Here is a 19,190-nt window from a genome sequence, read left to right as displayed (position 1 = left end):
TCTGTCTGTGTGTATGTCTGTCTGTCTGTGTGTGTGTGTGTGTCTGTCTGTTTGTGTGTGTCTGTTTGTGTGTGTGTCTGTGTGTATGTCTGTGTGTCTGTCTGTTTGTGTGTGTTTGTGTGTGTGTGTGTGTGTGTGTGTACACAAACTTTACAGCTGTACGCCTCAGAGAAGCTTCTCCACCAGCGTGTGTTCTGGAGAGTGTGTGTGGATCGGTATGGAGCCCAGCAGCCCTACAGACAACCTACCTCTCCTGACCGTTCACCCTCAGCTGAGTCCATCACAGACAACCTACCTCTCCTGACCGTTCACCCTCAGCAGCCCCACAGACAACCTACCTCTCCTGACTGTTCACCCTCAGCAGCCCCACAGACAACCTACCTCTCCTGACCGTTCACCCTCAGCGGAGTCCATTACAGATAGACACCATGTTTCTGTTAGCTCCGGTTTTAGTGGCATACTAGCCTTCTCCTCAGTGTGTGTGTGTGTGCGTGTGCGTGTGCGTGTGCGTGTGCGTGTGCGTGCGCACGTGCGTGCGTGCGTGTGTGGATTATGACCCATCTCCTCTGGCCACTTCTGCCTTTTAATAACCGCATGCTGCAAAGAGACTGTGCTAGATCACTGTGTCCAATCTTGTACGGAATTGAATTCTATTAATATTCCATGGCGCAGTCTGAGGGAGATAATGTACTTCATTTTTTGGGGTGGGTTGGGGGGGTGCTGCTGTTGTTTGATTTAGCTGATGACGTGTACTGAAGGCGCTTGGTTGAAGTAGTGTGGTAAGTCTGTTGGAATGGCGGACTGCGGGGATTATCGTCATCGGCTCCCGTCAGTGGCTGGGGCTGGAGCCTTGGATCTGTCCCCTGGCGAGGAGTCTTGTTGATTCCTCTTTTTCAGTTTTTCAAAGATGGTTTCTTTGTACTGCAGTGAAGACATACTGTGCTGTACCGCTACCCACAATAATTCTGTAGAGAAATCTGAATGTTGGTAATCATAATTTCGGCCCCAATTTGATTCAGCAAATAGTGCTGAGCGGAGCAAAAAATCCCTGACGACTCAGAAACACTCAGCATGAGTTTAACAGTGGTAATGAGAACTGTTATTATTCAAACAGAGTTGTTGAAAACAGTCTGAAAATGCATTGCATGTCATGGAAACGTGAGGCGCAGTGTTCAAAACTCCCATCAGATTATTTCTCATTGCGTCTATTAGAAACATTACGGTAAAGATGTCTGTCTTTGCCTCAATTATACCACATATTTGCGCATGAAAATTAGGGCCCAGTTTATTAGGGCTGGCCACTGCATAACCTCAGAGCGTTGGGGCCTTTTCAAACAGTGACCTTGAATGATACTATACAGAGGCGCCCATGACAGGCCTCCCAGCCTATTGCTGAACATGCTATATAGGAAGGTGTCAAAGTGATGGATCCTGTCATCTTGTCATCAAGCAATAAAGGCAGCCATTATTTCTCTGTGTCCATCAAGTACAACATCACCATGAAAACGCAAAGTACAACGTAGAATAACCTTGACTTACCGGAGGAGGAACGAAGACGCCAGGGGGATAGGGAGGATATTTTTCACATTAGTTTTGACGTTTATTGCGTCTCGTGAAGGAAAGCCGGAGAGTGAGAGATGCATGTCAGTGCAGATGACTGTTTTATAAGACAACAGACCGTTTAATTACAGCACAGTAAATATGGTGAAACTCGAGTTTACCACGGTGCCCTTAAGGCAACACAGCTGCAAATTGTATGAGAAGGAGTCTGGAGTAAAAATACCCGAGGCATAAGTTGTTTAGTCTGATATTGTAGCACATACTGTATGCATTTCATGCTTGTAATACCGTATCAGGATATATGATAATGCATTACAATGCATTCCATGCATTACAGGGAGCCCATCCTCCGATTTCTACCTCCACCAGCCTCCCCTGCTCCGGTTGATATACAGTACAGCAATCAGAGAGAATCATACATACATCTTCTAACTATAATAACTATTCATTCTAACTATTCATAATAACTATTCATTCTAACTATAATAACTATTCATTCTAACTATTCATAATAACTATTCATTCTAACTATAATAACTATTCATTCCCTGGCTTGGCTTTACTTACCGACTGTACATGTTCATGAAAATAGCTTTGGAATTCAACCCTGGCAATTTCTCAACAATAATATCAAATACCTAGGTGGAACACTGAAGAGAAGCACAAGGCCATACAGAAAAGCACTTTATTGAATGTGTGTTTATAAGGGGGGAAAGGGCCAGAGTGGGTGGGGGGGCTAAGCTTTATTAAAATGTTCTGAATCTGATCCGTTCTATGGGATCCAGCCCTGCGACATTGACACTGTAGCCCCCCTGTTGGCTTCAGATGGACAGTTAGATGACAAATGGCCTGGTATGTCAGAGAACAGCTGTTATTCATCACTGGGCTGGACTGGCGCTGCCCACGGCCAGACCCCCTGCCTGGGCACGGCTGGCATGGCACAGGTGACTGCCTCCTTTAGAGACATGGACCATGCCCAGCTTAACCTGGTGAGGAGGGGCCAATCAACACGCTTATCATCACCATTGTCACTGTCTCTCTCTCTCTCACTCTCACTGTCTCTCTCTCTCTTTCTCTCTCTCTCTCTCTCTCACTCTCTCTCTCTCTCTCTCACTGTCTCTCTCTCACTGTCTCTCTCTCTCTCACTGTCTCTCTCTCTCTCTCTCTCTCTCTCTCTCACTGTCTCTCTCACTGTCTCTCTCTCTCTCTCTCTCTCACTGTCTCTCTCTCTCTCTCTCTCTCTCTCTCTCACTGTCTCTCTCTCTCTCTCTCACTGTCTCTCTCTCTCTCTCTCTCTCTCTCTCACTGTCTCTCTCTCTCTTTCTCTCTCTCTCTCTCTCTCACTGTCTCTCTCTCTCTCTCTTTCTCTCTCTCTCTCTCTCTCTCTCTCTCACACTGTCTCTCTCACTGTCTCTCTCTCTCTCTCTCTCTCTCTCTCTCTCTCTCTCACTCTCTCTCTCTCTCTCACTGTCTCTCTCACTGTCTCTCTCTCTCTCTCTCTCACACACACCCACCCACCCACACACACACCTGTGGTTGAGGAGTCGTTCAGCTGCCAGCTGGATCACCTGTTAACTCTGACATCCTCCCCCAGCACACCTCTTCATCTCCCCCTTCAGACCATCCCTCAAAACCCACCTTTTTAAACACGCTTTTAAACTTTAAACAGTTTGTATTGTTGTTGTTTTCTGATGCTTTTGTTTTACTTATTACTTATCTGTCTATTCTTGTTCTCTCCATAGTGTATGAGTACTGAGAAAAGCGCAATACAAAATAAATGCATTATTATTATTATTATTATTATTATTATTATAAATATTATTATTAAGGTGAAAGTGTTCTTGCTACTATACAGTAGCAATGCACTGTTTCTTTGACCATTATCTGTGAGGAAAGCAGCAGGAAAGGGGGGGGGGGGTTGCTATCAACAAATGCAATTCAATCCTAATGTTTTTCTAATGTTTTTTCAATGCTCACACAACCACTATATCCTATTATGTGCCAGAGCAAAGGTGAGGCACTGACGTTGCACGACTGTCCTGGAGGGACCCAGAGCAGCCTGCTGTTAATGTAAATAATCCTCTGCCACCCACAGCCAGGCTCCACAGTGAACTGTACGTCTCTCCTACGTTGTGTCTTCGGGTCTGTTTCTTTTTTTATCGAAACTGTGAATTCATTGCTTCCCTACATGGTCTGGTGCACTGGGTTTCAGGGTGTTATGTATTAAGTTATATCCCAGTAAATCCCATGTGGGGTTATGGCTAGTGATCAGCCCGTGCTGCTATCTGTCTGCCTGCCTGTTCCCTCACACTCCAGTGGAGGCGCAGCACGCTGAGCCCCTCTGCGCTGCGGCTGTAGACAGGAGACACACACACACACACACACACACACACACACACACACACGTACCCCCCTCCATACACATACATGCACACACACACCCACACACACACACACACACACACGCATACACACCACCCTCCATACACATACATGTGCACAGACACACACACACATGCACACACACACACACGTGCATTCACACACAACACTGCCTGCAGCCATGTGCCATGTTTCCTCCAGTGGGCCCTTATCAGCCATGCTGCTGCAGCTGTGCTGATGAGCACTATGTCCCCTGTGTACGCACACACACACACACACACACACACACACACACACACACACACACACACATGCACAAACAGACACACATGCAAGCACTGGCTTATGCACACACAGGCACACACACACACACACAGGCACACACACACACACACATGCACAAACAGACACACATGCAAGCACTGGCTTATGCACACACAGGCACACACACACACACACACACACAGGCACACACACACATGCACAAACAGACACACATGCAAGCACTGGCTTATGCACACACACACACACACACACACACACACACACACATGCACAAACAGACACACATGCAAGCACTGGCTTATGCACACACAGGCACACACGCACACACACAGGCACAAACAGACACACATGCAAGCACTGGCTTATGCACACATAGACAGACACAGACACAGTCAGTTGGACTCTCTCTCCCTCGGTAACACACACACATGAACACACACATGAACACACACACACACACACACACAGATGACAATTAGCCCATACTGCTGCCTCAGAGACACACACACACACACACACACACACACACACACACACACACAGGCAAACACACACACACACACACACAGACAACAATTAGAGAATGCCCATACTGCTGCCTCAGAGACACCACCACCCACCATTTAAAGATGAGTCGGGAATTAATTGTACCATAATACCAATCCCCGTCAGCTAACTGGGGGCCTCTCCCTGCTTTTTAATAAGTGATTTCTCAATGCAGAACTAATTACTGATTTGGAATGAGTAATTAAACAGCGAGCAAATCTCAGCTGAACGGGCTCCAGGGTGCTGATACTCATCACTTGTTGTTCCTACACTCAGCGGTTGATCCTTGAACATGTAATGTGACAAACATGTCGAGCAGATAATGGTCTCACGCTCTTCTTCCCTCTCTCCGTGGCATGCTGTGGTTCACCTCTTGTCAGTGTCTCCAGGCTGAACGTTGGCTTCTCGGCACAGTGATTCACCGATGGCTGAAGCCTTGCACGAAAGTCGAATCGTTGTGCAAGTTTCCCATTGACACGAACGCAAGATTAGATGAACCAAAATGTGGGAGTTACGCACACGGTTCTCGAGTTAAGACTCCACCCTAACTAACTACATCTTTAACTACATCTTAACTACATCTTTTCTTCTTTTTTTTTTTAAATATGTTTTTAGGGCATTTCTGCTTTTATTGGGATAGAGACAGTAGAGATTGACAGGAAGGATGGGAGAGAGAGAGAGGAGGGATGACATGCAAGATAGGTCGAGGGTCGGAATCGAACCAGGAACCTTGTGATTACGTGGTAAGCGCATTATTGTGCTACGCCACTAAGCGCCCCACTACATCTTAACTACATCTTACCTACATCTTAACTACATCTTAACTGTCCCTCCTAAAGTCCTCTTCATCCCCACTACCCCCTGTACACGTTTCTCTACTGTAAATAAATTAATACAAAAAATAAATAAATAATAATCATAGTAATTATTCCTTCTTCTAGCACTGTGACTGCCAATAGCCCCTGGTCCTAGCATAGATTACTTTATCTTATGATGACTGATGGATAGATGACTCACTCACTTAGACAAATGTATTTGTTGTAAGTCACTTTGGATAAAGACGTCTGCTGAATGCCATAAATGTAAATGGCACCGTGGTACATGTCTGTCACATGGCATATGTCATCTGTCACGGGCCCTGAAGCCGAATGCAAGCAGACTCCAGTTTTTTTCCAATCTAATCTGTTCCCCCTCGTAAAACTGGTTTTGGTTTTCTGCTAGGATATATAGAACTTTAACTACAATGATCTAAAGATAACCAGTGCTCCTTGTATTGAGTGACCGGAATGACTGAGGCCATCATAATCTGATTTCCATGTCAAATGATTTATGGCTTATAAGATTGATATAACACATGCAATTTTCAATTTTCATAAAAACACATGAAATATATGTATTATATATAGATATCACTAAATTCCCCTAACTGTCCTGAAAAAGAACATGTATTACACTTGATAGCTCATGTTTATTGGATTGTCATAAAAGATGAATTTATGAAAAGAGGTGAATTCTGAGAAACTGAAAATGGGGCTTGGATTCAAGAGAGGTAGTAATGTATTCATTATATTAATCACGTGAAGACTTCACACGTCTTGAACTCAAACCATCATTCAATGGTTTTTCTTTTTTTCTTTTATTTAATTAACATTTTATTTAATTTAATTATTTTCTATTTAATTTTATTTAATTATTGTAGATTAATATTGAAGACATCAAGACTATGATGGAACACATATGGAATTATGTAGTAAACAAAAAAGTGTTAAACAAACCAGAATATGTTTTATATTTTAGATTCTTCAAAGTAGCCACCTTTTGCTTTGATGACAGCTTTGCACACTCTTGGCAAGTTTGTGTCCAAATCTTTGACTGGTACTGTACATTACATTCAGGATTGGATTCCGCTTAGACACCACTGTACGTCATTTGACAAAAAAATCATTTGGCAGTTTGCACCTTGGCTTGCAAATGTCACGGAAAGATAAACTACAGTAGGGCGAATGAAAATATGGATGTTCACAGATTAAAACCACATGAAACCCACATATGTGTGTAATCCCACTATATCACAAGGTTGTGAACAATGTTCTATAATTCTCTCAACAAATATCACAATTATTTTTATGAGGGGTTATCCTTAAGAATATAACTGACATTCTGTGATAAAACACTATCCAACACACTACCATCTTCCCAGCCCTGGTGTTTTTGCTCTCTCTCTCTCAGCTCAAAGTTGCTAACTAAAGCCCATCTCACTTAAAAATTCCCTTTTCAAAATCAGCCTCTGAACAAGCCAATGTTTATCTGACCCCCCCGGTGTGTCTGTAGAGGATACTGTACCATAATATGTCTCTCTTTGCTTTGAAGCATCCCCCGCGTACCGCTCACTTGCTGTTGAAGTACAGTACAGACACTGTAGGTAGGACAGATGCCAATTAAACATCTGAAGTCATCTGTAAGTTTGAGGGGTGAAAAATGTAAATTAATTCAGTCTCTTATGTGGTGAAATCAGAGAGGAGTTACTAATTCTCTTCTCATGTAACATTTACACAGTCTTTATTACAACACTGTGTTTTGTAGGCTGTGTGTGTGTGTGTGTGTGTGTATGTGTGTGTGTATGTGTGTGTGTGTGTGTGTGTGTGTGTGTGTGTGTGTGTGTGTGTGTGTGTGTGTGTGTGTGCGTGTGTGCGTGCGCGCACTCATGGGCCATGCTACTCTTCGCATATGATCAATATACCAGAGTCTGTAGAATATGTCTGCAGCAGAGTTCTGACACTGCTGGGTCAAAGACTGACAAAGAAAGCTATTGTTTGATGTCCTGCAGACTAGCGCAAGCCAAACAAAGAGGCTGGCCTCCTACTTAAATCATGCGCCTATACACAATAGTACAATACGCAATTGCGTGTCCTGATTTAGCGCATAAAGTTGATTCGAATAATGCTATTGACAGCAATATTTGCTAATTGTTGTTGCTAATGCTAATGTTTGCTAATGTCTTCCCCAGACAACCCATCCTAAGCATTAACCACTCAAAGTTAATGCCTAATACTGCCTAGTTAATAAAGATTAAGTTCTTGTGTACTGTATGTCACGCAAATGCACTTACGGAGGGTAATAAGCGTATCTTAAGTTGTTGAAGTATCGTCCAAAAAAACGCTAATATGCGTCAACCAGGACACGCAATTGGGAAAATGTACTATTGTGTATAGTCTGTGAAAATCTGTGTATAGGCACACAAATTAATTAGGAGACTGTGTTGCAGACAAAAGAAAGAGTTATCTGTATTCACTGTATATCAAAGACGTGATATGATCACAACCAGTGGCTTGTTCAATGGCACAGTAATAGAATATTGAATGTCCTCAGGCAATTATTCTCTTTTTGGTGACTGAGATATGTTTTAAAAGCCAACGAGAAAAGATACTTTTCATATTTTTCCTCTTTTCCTCTGGTTATGAAATGACAATGGCCCCCAATTCTTATTTCCTACTTGAACCCGTGGCAGAAAACTCATTAAATGCACCACTTAACATTGCAGGAGAGCAGCCCAGTGACACCAGCTGTGACCCAAAAAGGTAGACATCATAATTAGACACACAAGACCCGGGTCAAAGAGGGCACCGTTGATCGCCACGGCAACTTTTTTTCCCTCCGTTTCGGTCTCCTCCAAATTAATGACGGAGCGGATGTCTTCAAATAATTAATTCTTTCCTCCGACAAAGTTAAAAGGAGCAGGGGAATGAAGGCGAGGATATCACAGCCTTATGAAGGGCTAAAGTATCCACTGGTGATGGAGTTACAAGTCTGGTTTTAGAATACCAAGTGATGCCCCCCCCGCCCCACCGCCCCCCCACCCCCCTCTCGTCCTCTCTACCTCTGATGAATACATATGGCTGGGAGGACTCGCCGTACTCCTACATCCTCTTGACTGCAATGATGATGCGCAATAAATGTGAAAGAGGAGCAGGTGGCAGCCGGGGCAGAGAGACAACTGCCTTTGGTATCACACAAGACGGTGATTTAAGGGGCAGATGAGGCACAGCGCATGGATTAATCTCGGATCCCAGAATGCGGTCGGAGGTTGTCGCCGAGACCACACCTCTCAAACGATGTTTGGTGCACCTCCTCCGTTGGCGATGACTCGACCACTTCCGCCTGGGCCCTCTTGTTTACATCCTGCTTTGCACGCATTACACAAAATTAAAACACACACGTACATATGTAGGACAAATACATGGCTTTGGAGAGAAAGGTATCTGTGTCGTAGTGTTGGGCCGAATCCATGTTACTGTAGATGAAACTGATGAACTTAGGGTATTGTATAAGAAATGGTGTGGTCCTCTGTGGCTCAGTTGGTAGAGCATGGCGCTAACAGCGCTTAGGTTGTGGGTTTGATTCCTGCTGGGACCATATATACTGAAATGTCCGCACTCACTGCAATGTAAGTCGCTTTGGATAAAAGCGTCAGCTAAATGGTATATATTATATTATTATAGAAAACATGGAGTTACCTTAACACATAATTTAGCTTTTTATTTATTTATATATATCGCATAATGAGGCTGTATACGTCTGTTTCAAGCCCCTCCTCGACTCCTCTCTATTGGACGACAGGATCCGGTAAATTCGGTTTAACTGTTAAACTTGACCCGATGGATCCCGCCTCCCATCTGCAGACAACAGTGTGGGCGCCGTCAGACTCTCCTTTTGAATGGAGAGTCTGACTTAGTGAAACTGTATGAATTAATGATCAAAACCATACAGGGGTAATAACAAGACCCCCAAACTCAGGTAATAACACAACCCGCTCAACTCAATATACCATGTTACTACAATTACAAGCTAAAACATAGACTATGTACAAGTCTAATACAATGTTAACAAACGATGTTGTTACCAAAGCAAGTACAGCTTTACTACAAGTAAAGGCCAGGCCAGGGGCAACTTGCTGGATTTCTCCCTTTTAAGTGTCTCATCACGTCGTTTCTGGTGTATTCTGCCTAAGGAGGAACAAACAACCCCAGAGGACAACATCGATTGTGTGGTATCTGGCAGATGGGTCTTTTCTGGGCTACCTTCTCCAGGCTTTTGTTTAATAAGCTTTCATGTTAGTGGGAGACGGTGTCCTGTCCCTGCACTGCCACCAGGCCTATCTGAACATCTCCATCTCGGTGCCTCCGAGTTCCTGCGGCTGGCCATTTGACCCCTATTGGTTCAGCTCCAGCTGTCTGCTACACTAACCATGTACAGTCTTATCTAAGGGGAGGAGATAAGGGGTAAGTGAGGCTTCTGTCACAGAGCTCCGCGGGGCTTGGTAGGGTACACCTAGTTTGGCCATGGAGGTGTAACAGAGGTACAGTAGGGTTATTTTGTTACACTGAGGTAGCACAGAGGTAATATGAAATAGCGTTTAATAGCGCAATATACACATATATTGCTACGAATCAGTGAACATACACACACACACACACACCTACACATACGCAACACATGTCAATTATGTAATGTGATGTAATTATTGTATGATCATGTAAGGAATGTCACTGATTATTATGTGCTCATTTTACGTAACGTATTTTTGGTAATGATGATGTCATCATGATGATGATGTAATGACTATTTTGAAGTAGAAAAGCCTAACCAGAGACAGGGGTCTCAAATTAGCCTTGGCTGGAAAACACATCTGTTTCATGGTATTGTAACCTGTTACAATGTCTTCTGCATTGTCCCTGACAAATAAACGAATAAATAAAATAAAATAAATGTCTGCACTGTACAGTAGAAGTGTGTATTGAGGGGTTGCCGTCCAATTCTTCCTATAATATCTATTATGAATAGTGTATAACGTAGGGCCTATTGTATTTCTGCTCAGAGCAAAAGGACATTTTTATGACATCCTAAACAACTGGAATCATCCACCACATGCATATTCAAAACCTGAGATGCCCCTATTTTTCTCCTCTCCTCCTCGCAGACAACAACTAATTGCTCCTGTGCCCAGCCAAGCGCTGCTCCCCTGAGCCACCGCGCTCTCACATATCTTTACACCAAAGCAGGGGGCTAGTGGCATCGGAGTTTAGCTGTGCCGCTTTACAAAAAAGCTTCTGCCGTGAGCATGTCTCTGTCGGATTCGTTTTTGAGGGTGATTGTGTTGAGGAAGCCTAGTCAAATAACATGGGTGAGAGAGAGAGAGAGAGAGAGAGACAGAGAGAGAGAGAGAGAGAGAGAGACAGAGAGAGAGAGAGAGAGAGAGACAGAGAGAGAGAGACAGAGAGAGACAGAGAGAGAGAGAGAGCATTTTGGCACAGAGAGATGCAGCAAATGACTCCAGCCCAGTGGAGCAGAGGAGAGCGTGGGTGTTGGGGCGTTAGGAGGGCCTGTGAGGGAACACGGTTAGCCTCTGAAGGGACACTGAACGCTGCACAAAATGCCTGCCAACAATGACAAATCACCTGTAATCTGCAGTGGAGGCTTTCCAAGGCAGCTACAGACAGAACATTACCTCCATTTTGGGATGTCACAAGAGGTGGCGTCTCCCTTTTTTATTTGTTATGATGGATTTCCAAAAAGGAAGATCGACAGCTGAGTGGAGTGCTGACATCCTGTGCGGGGCTTGTTATCTTCTCTTTGCAATATCTACAGTACATGGCTCTATCTATCAGTGTCCTAAGTGCTGTATGTTGAAAGGGTAATTGCACGAGTAATTAATCAGTAAGTTATAGTATTGTAGTCGTAACACCAACATCAATTAGCACCAACACCATAAAGTTCTGTGGTTTTTGTTTTTGTCTCGAGCAACATGCTCCTTTGTGTTTCAATTTGCAAGCGACCCACCGTAGTGCAGCGAACAAAGCAGGCATATTTCCTTCAACAGTCTTGAAGGTTATTCACCGAGTGAGGTGTCACAGTCAATCAGTTCCACACAGTGCTCCCGGCAGAGGTGACAGATCATTACCATCCTTTAAAATTACACCGATATCCGAGCGCACAACTTAATTAGATCAAAAAACAAACTGTGCTCCTGTGCACCAACAACATACTTACAACACCGGGGGATTTCACACCTGTGTGGTACGTTTCTCTAACTTCCACTGTGTTTTACTTGTAGAATGTTTTTTTCCATCCATTTTCGACATGACAATAACATTGTGGAAGTGCTGTGTATTGTCCATTTTCATTAGCGCGAAGCGATTTCTGTGGCGCTCGGAGACGTGACCCAGAGCCAAGGTGCGAAGGGAAGATAGAGAGAGTCAACTCTGCAGGGGAGAGCAACAGCTGTGAGGCTTATTGAATTAAAAACCGCCACTGCACAGCGATTCAGCCGCAGCCCTCGCCGCCACCCCTACTCCCCCCCCCCCCCCCCCCCCCGGAGACAATCAGGCCACTCACATTATTGATTGCCCACCCCCTGATAGTGACTCAAATCACTGGAAAGCAGATTTTTAAAGATCAAGATTTATCACATGGCATCAGCTGATATCAGCTCCTATGAGGAGGCAATCGAAAGGGCTTGCTTTGAGGATTAGAAGACCTTCTGGGTGAGTGGACGAGCCTGGACTCGGGTGGAGAGATACAGTAGATACATGGGCTTCGTGGCCACAACCCGACACAGAGGGACACTCTTCTGAGGGTGAGGCACAGGAATCATTTCTTCAAGATCCATTTGGGCCGTCTGGGCCATTCGGAGCTGTGAATAGAGCTCTGGTCAAAACAACATGGTCAAGGCAGTACAAGGACTTGGGCAGCTCTGAAAACAACATTGTCAGATCCGATGAGAGGCAGTGAATGAAACAAAACAACACTAAAAACAACACTGCAAATCTTACCAGTCGCCTAAATGATACAGAGTTGGTGTCCGAGCGATGCGACCGCTGAGACAAGTGCTTTTGAATCCCAGTCTCAAGTCATTAACACTAGAAACACTGGGCCCTCGTTACCAACCACAGGACCCAAAGTGTCTGGAGATGCCCATTTGTTGACGCTAGTGTAAGAGTGTGATCATTGAATTAGATCTGTACCGCGCACAAAAATAATGCACTGGTTGTGTTTAGTCAGAACTTCAGAATCATTAGAATACCACATTTTTTGTCTTAGCTACATAGCACTGCGTGAAGCGGCCCCAAGCTTTTGTTCACCAACAGTGATTTTGTCTCCTGGCTTGTAACAAGCAATCAAGTTCCATGCAAAACATTTCCAAATGTCTGAAATCGGGGGGGAATTTGCATAGTCTCCATGCATGTTGGTCTCATGTCCTTATCATCGAAATGCAGGAATCGCATAATTTTACTGAAGCGATTCCGTGACATGGTGTCTGGGAAGACAGGCATGCACCAATCATCGCTTCTCCAGAAGCTCTTTCTGTCTATGCCGCTGATAACCATGACGGTTGAAATTGGTAAGCCTTTCATAACTGTAATATTTCGATGGATATACAGTACCAGTCAAAAGTTTGGACACACCTTCTCATTCAATGGTTTTTCTTTATTTTTCTTTATATTGTTTGTTGACTGTTTTGAGACATATACAGAAGACACATACCATCGGTCCAATCTCCTGAAAAGCACGCGCCAGAGAGAGAGAGAGAGAGAGAGAGAGAGAGAGAGGGAGGGAGAGATGGCGAGAGAGAGAGAGAGAGAGAGAGAGAGAAGGAGAGAGAGAGAGTTGAGAGAGAGAGAGAGGGGGGGGGACAGTTTGTGTGTTTAGTCAGAACTTGTGTTTCGTCAGAACTTAAGAATCATTTTAGTCAGAACTTAAGAATCATTAGAATACCACATTTCGGACGACTAGCGTAAACACAAAATTGATTATTCGTTGGCCGTATAGTTGTTTTCACACGTTCGTTCCAGAATATTCCATCTCTGCTCGTTGAGTTGGACTGAGGATGGAGTCTCCATGTCGAACAGTGGGTGGCCTAGCGTCCAGACGCGTGCCAGGGCTTTCTTCAGCTCAACAGCTTGAGCCTGCGTTTCCGGCCGGGACGGGAGGATGGCACAGAGCCTGATTGGGCTGTCTTTGGCCTGCTGCCTTGACAGGGCCTGTGCAGCTCAGTTTTCTAAGAGGGTTCTAGCCAACACTGTACATGCTTCCTTCTGGTCCAGTCAGTCAGACACAAGCCCTTCATATAGAAGTCAGCCTTGAAACTCGACATCAGGGGTATCCAACCTTCTAAATTAAATCTACTTTGTCCACAGCCAGCCTGAGAAAATCGACCCCACTGGAACCCTGGAACACACCTGAAAGAGAAACACAGCTACCAGTTGGATGAAGATATCATTTATTCATGTGTTGCTGAGTGGAGTGGTACTAAGTATCAAGTTTGGACAAATATCCACTTAAGAATCATTAGAATACCACATTTTGTATTTTAACATGCTTACATCTTTGCAATGAACTTGTTTGGCAGGGAATGTGAGATGCATATTGGAAAGCTGTACTATAAAGGTTTCGGACAATAGTGAGTGCATAACATAAAACGACCAGACACACACACACACAAACACATACACATACACACACACACACTCACGCATACACACACACACACACACACACACACATACACACACTCACGCACACACATATACACACACACACACACACTCACAAATACACACACACACACACACACACACACACACACACAAAGAGTGAGGGTCGCTTCACTCTTCATCATCCCCTCTCCCCGTGCTGCAAGGGCGGAAAGCTACTTCTGTCTGCTCTTTTTATGCTTACGTCTTCACAATCAACTTGTTTGCCAGGGGATTTAATGTGGAGATTAGAAGTTGTCAATTTCTGCCTTTTCCCAGGAAAGGCTACATGATTTTCGACCAAGATGCATTTTTCCCCAGGTTTGGAAAGCTGCATTAAATCTGCAGGTTTCAATGGACAAAGCAGTAACTGTTTTTCAAACACACATAACAATACGCTGGTTGCACACATGTAATCACGCATTGATCATGCAAGTTATTGTATTTCTGTACATGTTGAGGATGGCCATTATGGTTTAAATAGGTCATTTATAACTGTAAGGTAATATATGCCATTTATGTAATTCGCTTTTATCCAAAGCGAATTACATTGCAGTGAGTGCATACATTTTTCAGTATATATGGTCCCAGCGGGAATCAAATCCACAACCTAAGCGTTTGTTACCGCCATGCTCTACCAACTGAGCCACAGAGGACCACAAGGTCAGTTTCAATCGACTGTTATGAGAGTAAATCTAGGGTGAAGTGCAAATGGTCAGACCATTTGGCCAATCATCTCTTACCTTGCACTTTTATTTGAAAGTTTTTCCTCTCCCTCTCTCCTAAATCAATAATAAAACTGCTCTACCAGCAACAAATCAGCAAACGACTGGTAGTTTGCGATCAACGGGTTGGGCAGCCCTGCTCTAAATGCTTGTAGACAGATAAGTTAGATATAGCCTAGTGATGCTTACAGTACTATAGTACTGAACTGTATCAATGAAAATATGGTATTTTGGTTTTTGCCAAGCATCATGGGATCCCCCCACACCATCATTAATCCTATAAAGTTGTTATCAACATTAATACACGGCATTGGCCTGTGAACTCAATTGCTCACTGTTGTAACTGGTGTCGTCACGTCAATAGTGCCATGGCTTCATACAAAAACAAACAAATCTCACCACAAACATATCAACAAGACATCCTTCCTAAATCAGACCTTTCTCGGTTTAATTCGGTATGGCAGGGAGTGGAGACGGCGTATCCAGCAGAAGACTGTACTTAGCCTCAGTTATATTGTAGCATGTAACTCATTTGGAGGGAAATGCAGTAGGCTAGGCTGCAGCACCGCCTGCAGCCTCTCACAGTGGCAGATATGTAGCCAATGCCTGAGGGGCAGCACAAGTCACCCGTGGTAGAAGCTGCCACAGGAACAACACTAAAAAGGACCAATGAGCTTGCCCGGGCAGTGAGGGGAGTAATTCTGCCCAAGGCTGTACTCTCAAATGCATGACTGAGAAATCTATTGCAGCCCAGCAATGAAACTTCATCAGCCGTTCGTTCACATTTTAATATGTTGTAACGCCGAGGACTGTGACTGACATCCATAATGAGGTTTTGAGGTCTCAATCCAACTGCTGTTGTTTGTTGTTTTTCAGGGTCCCACACAGCTGATAATTTAATCATGAATGTTAGTCAATCTTTTCTGTGGCGGTGTTTTTTTTTATGTTTATCCAACCGTAGTGGAAAAAGGGTTAATGTTCTATCAGACAATGGTCCACTCGGTTTACACAGGGGTGCTTTGTTACTAGTCTCCCTAACAAGCCAAGGTACCTGTTTCTTCCCCTTCAGAGGACATGGCACGGCTGTTCGTGTGTCCTGTGGGGATCGTTGTCGGGAAACCTTCAACCTTACACCCCCAGGACAGTCCTCCTGTGCTTCAGCAACTCGTATTGCATGGGCTCGATGATGACGTCACAATGGTGTGGTCGTTTTGGTGTTTTCAACACGTCTCTGGTCAACACTGCGTGGCAGCGCTTACTTAGTATTGCTTCTTGTTTCTGATACAGCCGCAGTGCGCTCACTGTAGTGGCATCTTGGTGGCTTCCTCTCTTGGCACCCACAGTTGATTAATATATGAGCCATTACCGAGTCCAACAAAATAAGAGGGTAGAAATGTAGCCAGTCTATGCTAAGGACATTAGGAAATGTATTAGATTAGCCAGGTGCTAGTCCAGATGTCTGTTGCATGTGTGTTAAGGTCAAGCAAAAGTTTCTGTCTTTGATGAAAAAATCTGAGCTAATTTTCTTCAAATCTGCAAGGCATCTGGCAGACAAGTAGACTGCAAAACCAATTAAAATGATTCACCATTGGTCTTTAAAATGCTTAATCCACCGTCGAAACCTACCTGGATTCATTCCTAATTCACTATTTAGCCCAGATTATGTGAGAAAATTGGCAGAATGTGGCAAAAAAATAAAGAAGCAGCAGAATGTTTTTTACAGCACAATCAGATGATCAGACACCAGGAGCTGTATTGTCAGTGTATTGGCAATTTGCACCTTCGTTGCGTTTAAACATTCTGGCCTTGAAAATAGAATTGGAAACTAATATTACAGACACACAATCAAGAACAGAAAATGATGTAAAAGGCATTTGCAGAGCCATTTGTAATACCCTAAAATAACTCTGTTGTGCTGTGTGTTCTATTACGTTAATATTCACTGAGTCCTTTGTTACCTCCAATTCTCCCATAGCCCAGACCCACAGGACTTTTCTGCACTTCAAACACTGTAGCAAAGCAGCTGTGAAGGTCAGTATTTTTAGCAGATGTTTCTTTTCATACAATATTCATCAAGGCGTAATATCAAATGAAAGAGACATGACATCAAGTCCTTCAAATAGAGGAATATTAGATACGTCTGAGCAAATGAACAAAGGCTTGTCTCAGGGAGCAGTGCGTTGTGGGTAGTGCCCCTGGGTGTAATGCTTTGGACTTCAGTGTCATTGGTCCTCTGATCTAAAAACCTAAAAACACAACAGTGATGCACACACGCATATACACAAAGATAACTATTCATAAAGTTACATATGGTGTCATGTCAAGTCATGTCGTACGCCTCTCAGTTAGGAGAGATGGAGTAAGTTTGTTGGGAATCCGCCACCTCTGGCCACCATGGCAACATTAATGTTGAAGTTCCTGGCCAGTAACAACATGTCTGTATACAAACCGAGTATCAGGTAGGACACCCCATTTTATAACGCGCTTTCACAGGACCAAGACAGCGTTCGTTAATGAAATATTTATTTCAAGGTATCTCATTCCCTGATCGCTACTGATTACACATAGTCATTACAACCAGTAGGAAGCTTTCAGAAAGCTTGAATGGTTCACACTGGGCCTCTAACAATGGTTTATCATTTCTAAACGGTTTTATTATCTTTAAGTAACATACAATATACCCATATCTAGAAAATGTATCTTTGCTGAAACCACATATTTGCCTTTGTGGTATTTGAGTAGAATGCAGGGTATTTATAGGATATTCAGTATATTACTGCCTGTAATGTTAGTGATGCATCAACTGACCAAGTGTCTGGGGATTTAGTCTGTAGTTGATGAAGATCTTCATCAATGCTGTCGTATCGCAAAACCAAAATATCGCTGGTCCGCCATATTGATTTTGGATATCAGCATTTTGCCATGTCCGAGATGACTCCTCATTACATCTACAGATGAGCCCTTTATCGACAAAGATGTCTAGTGGAATAGATTTTTGATACTGTATGTTCATTTCATCTACTACATTGTTTTCATTTTAGATTAACATTCTATTATTCTAGACGATATGTTGATTTAGAGTGGGCAGGACAAACTGTCATGCTGAGAGAAATATTAAATAATCTCTTTTCAGTCATGGTAACTGACACCTCTAAAAGTGTGTGTGTGTGTGTGTGTGTGTGTGTGTGTGTGTGTGTGTGTGTGTGTGTGTGTGTGTGTGTGTGTGAGAGAGAGTGTGTGTGAGGGACTGTTTTAATTTCTAATTTCAATGTGTCGGTGAGTAGTGAAGTGAAGATTTTTCTTACATTTACAGTAAATGCTCCATGGGTTTGGGCCAGTCAAGCAATGATGGGCACATTTTTTACTCTGTGCGAACATTGCGTTCTGCAGAAAAAGGTTATTTTGCAAATTAAATCTTGTGAACGCATGTCGGGAGAAATTGGAGTAATTTTGTAGTCCTATCTGCAAGGGCAGATGTGTGGTGAGGTTCATCTGTGCTGCACACTCCCACTTTCCTGTGAACATTTAAAACTTGAAACCTAAATGCTAGCTGTCAAAACCGTGCGACTGTACATCCCTTAAATACTGTACATGTTTACCGGTTAGCGTCCCTCCACTCACTCTGATTGTTTTATAGCGACAAGCGTTCCTTTAGCTTGTCTCTTTTGATTGGTTTTGAAGTCGACGAAGCAGTCCTTTAACATCAATAAATTCTGTAGGATTAGAAAAGGGAAACGTCTCATTTTGAAGCATGTGGACCCAGAAGTTGTGCTGTGCCCTACGAGTACACCCATCATCCAGAGTTATAATCTAGGTTACAGCAGAAGGTGGGGGAAGTAATGTGCCGCGCCACGCGGAGCGGTGCTCATTGAGAAACATTACGCACACGTTCCTCTGTAGAAAAATAATAAAGGATGGCCAGAGAGCTGACGTAGGAGTTCTGGCCGTATGAAAGGTATTCAAACGTTACGTAATCCCATTTGGAAGGAGACAGTCCCTCTATATTCAGATAGAGCACCGCTGCTTTCCCCATTCCCTATCCCTATTCAGATTATTTTTCACATTACCTCTCTGCAGATGCTGAATCGAAGTTTCACATTGAACAGCATTGCATTCTGCGTGAAAGGAGATCTTTTCCGTAGCACACCTGAGGTTTCAGGTT

This window comes from Argentina silus, assembly GCF_951799395.1.
Source record: "Argentina silus genome assembly, chromosome: 19".
NCBI lineage: Eukaryota > Metazoa > Chordata > Actinopteri > Argentiniformes > Argentinidae > Argentina > Argentina silus.
Note: the sequence above shows the minus strand (reverse complement) of the source record.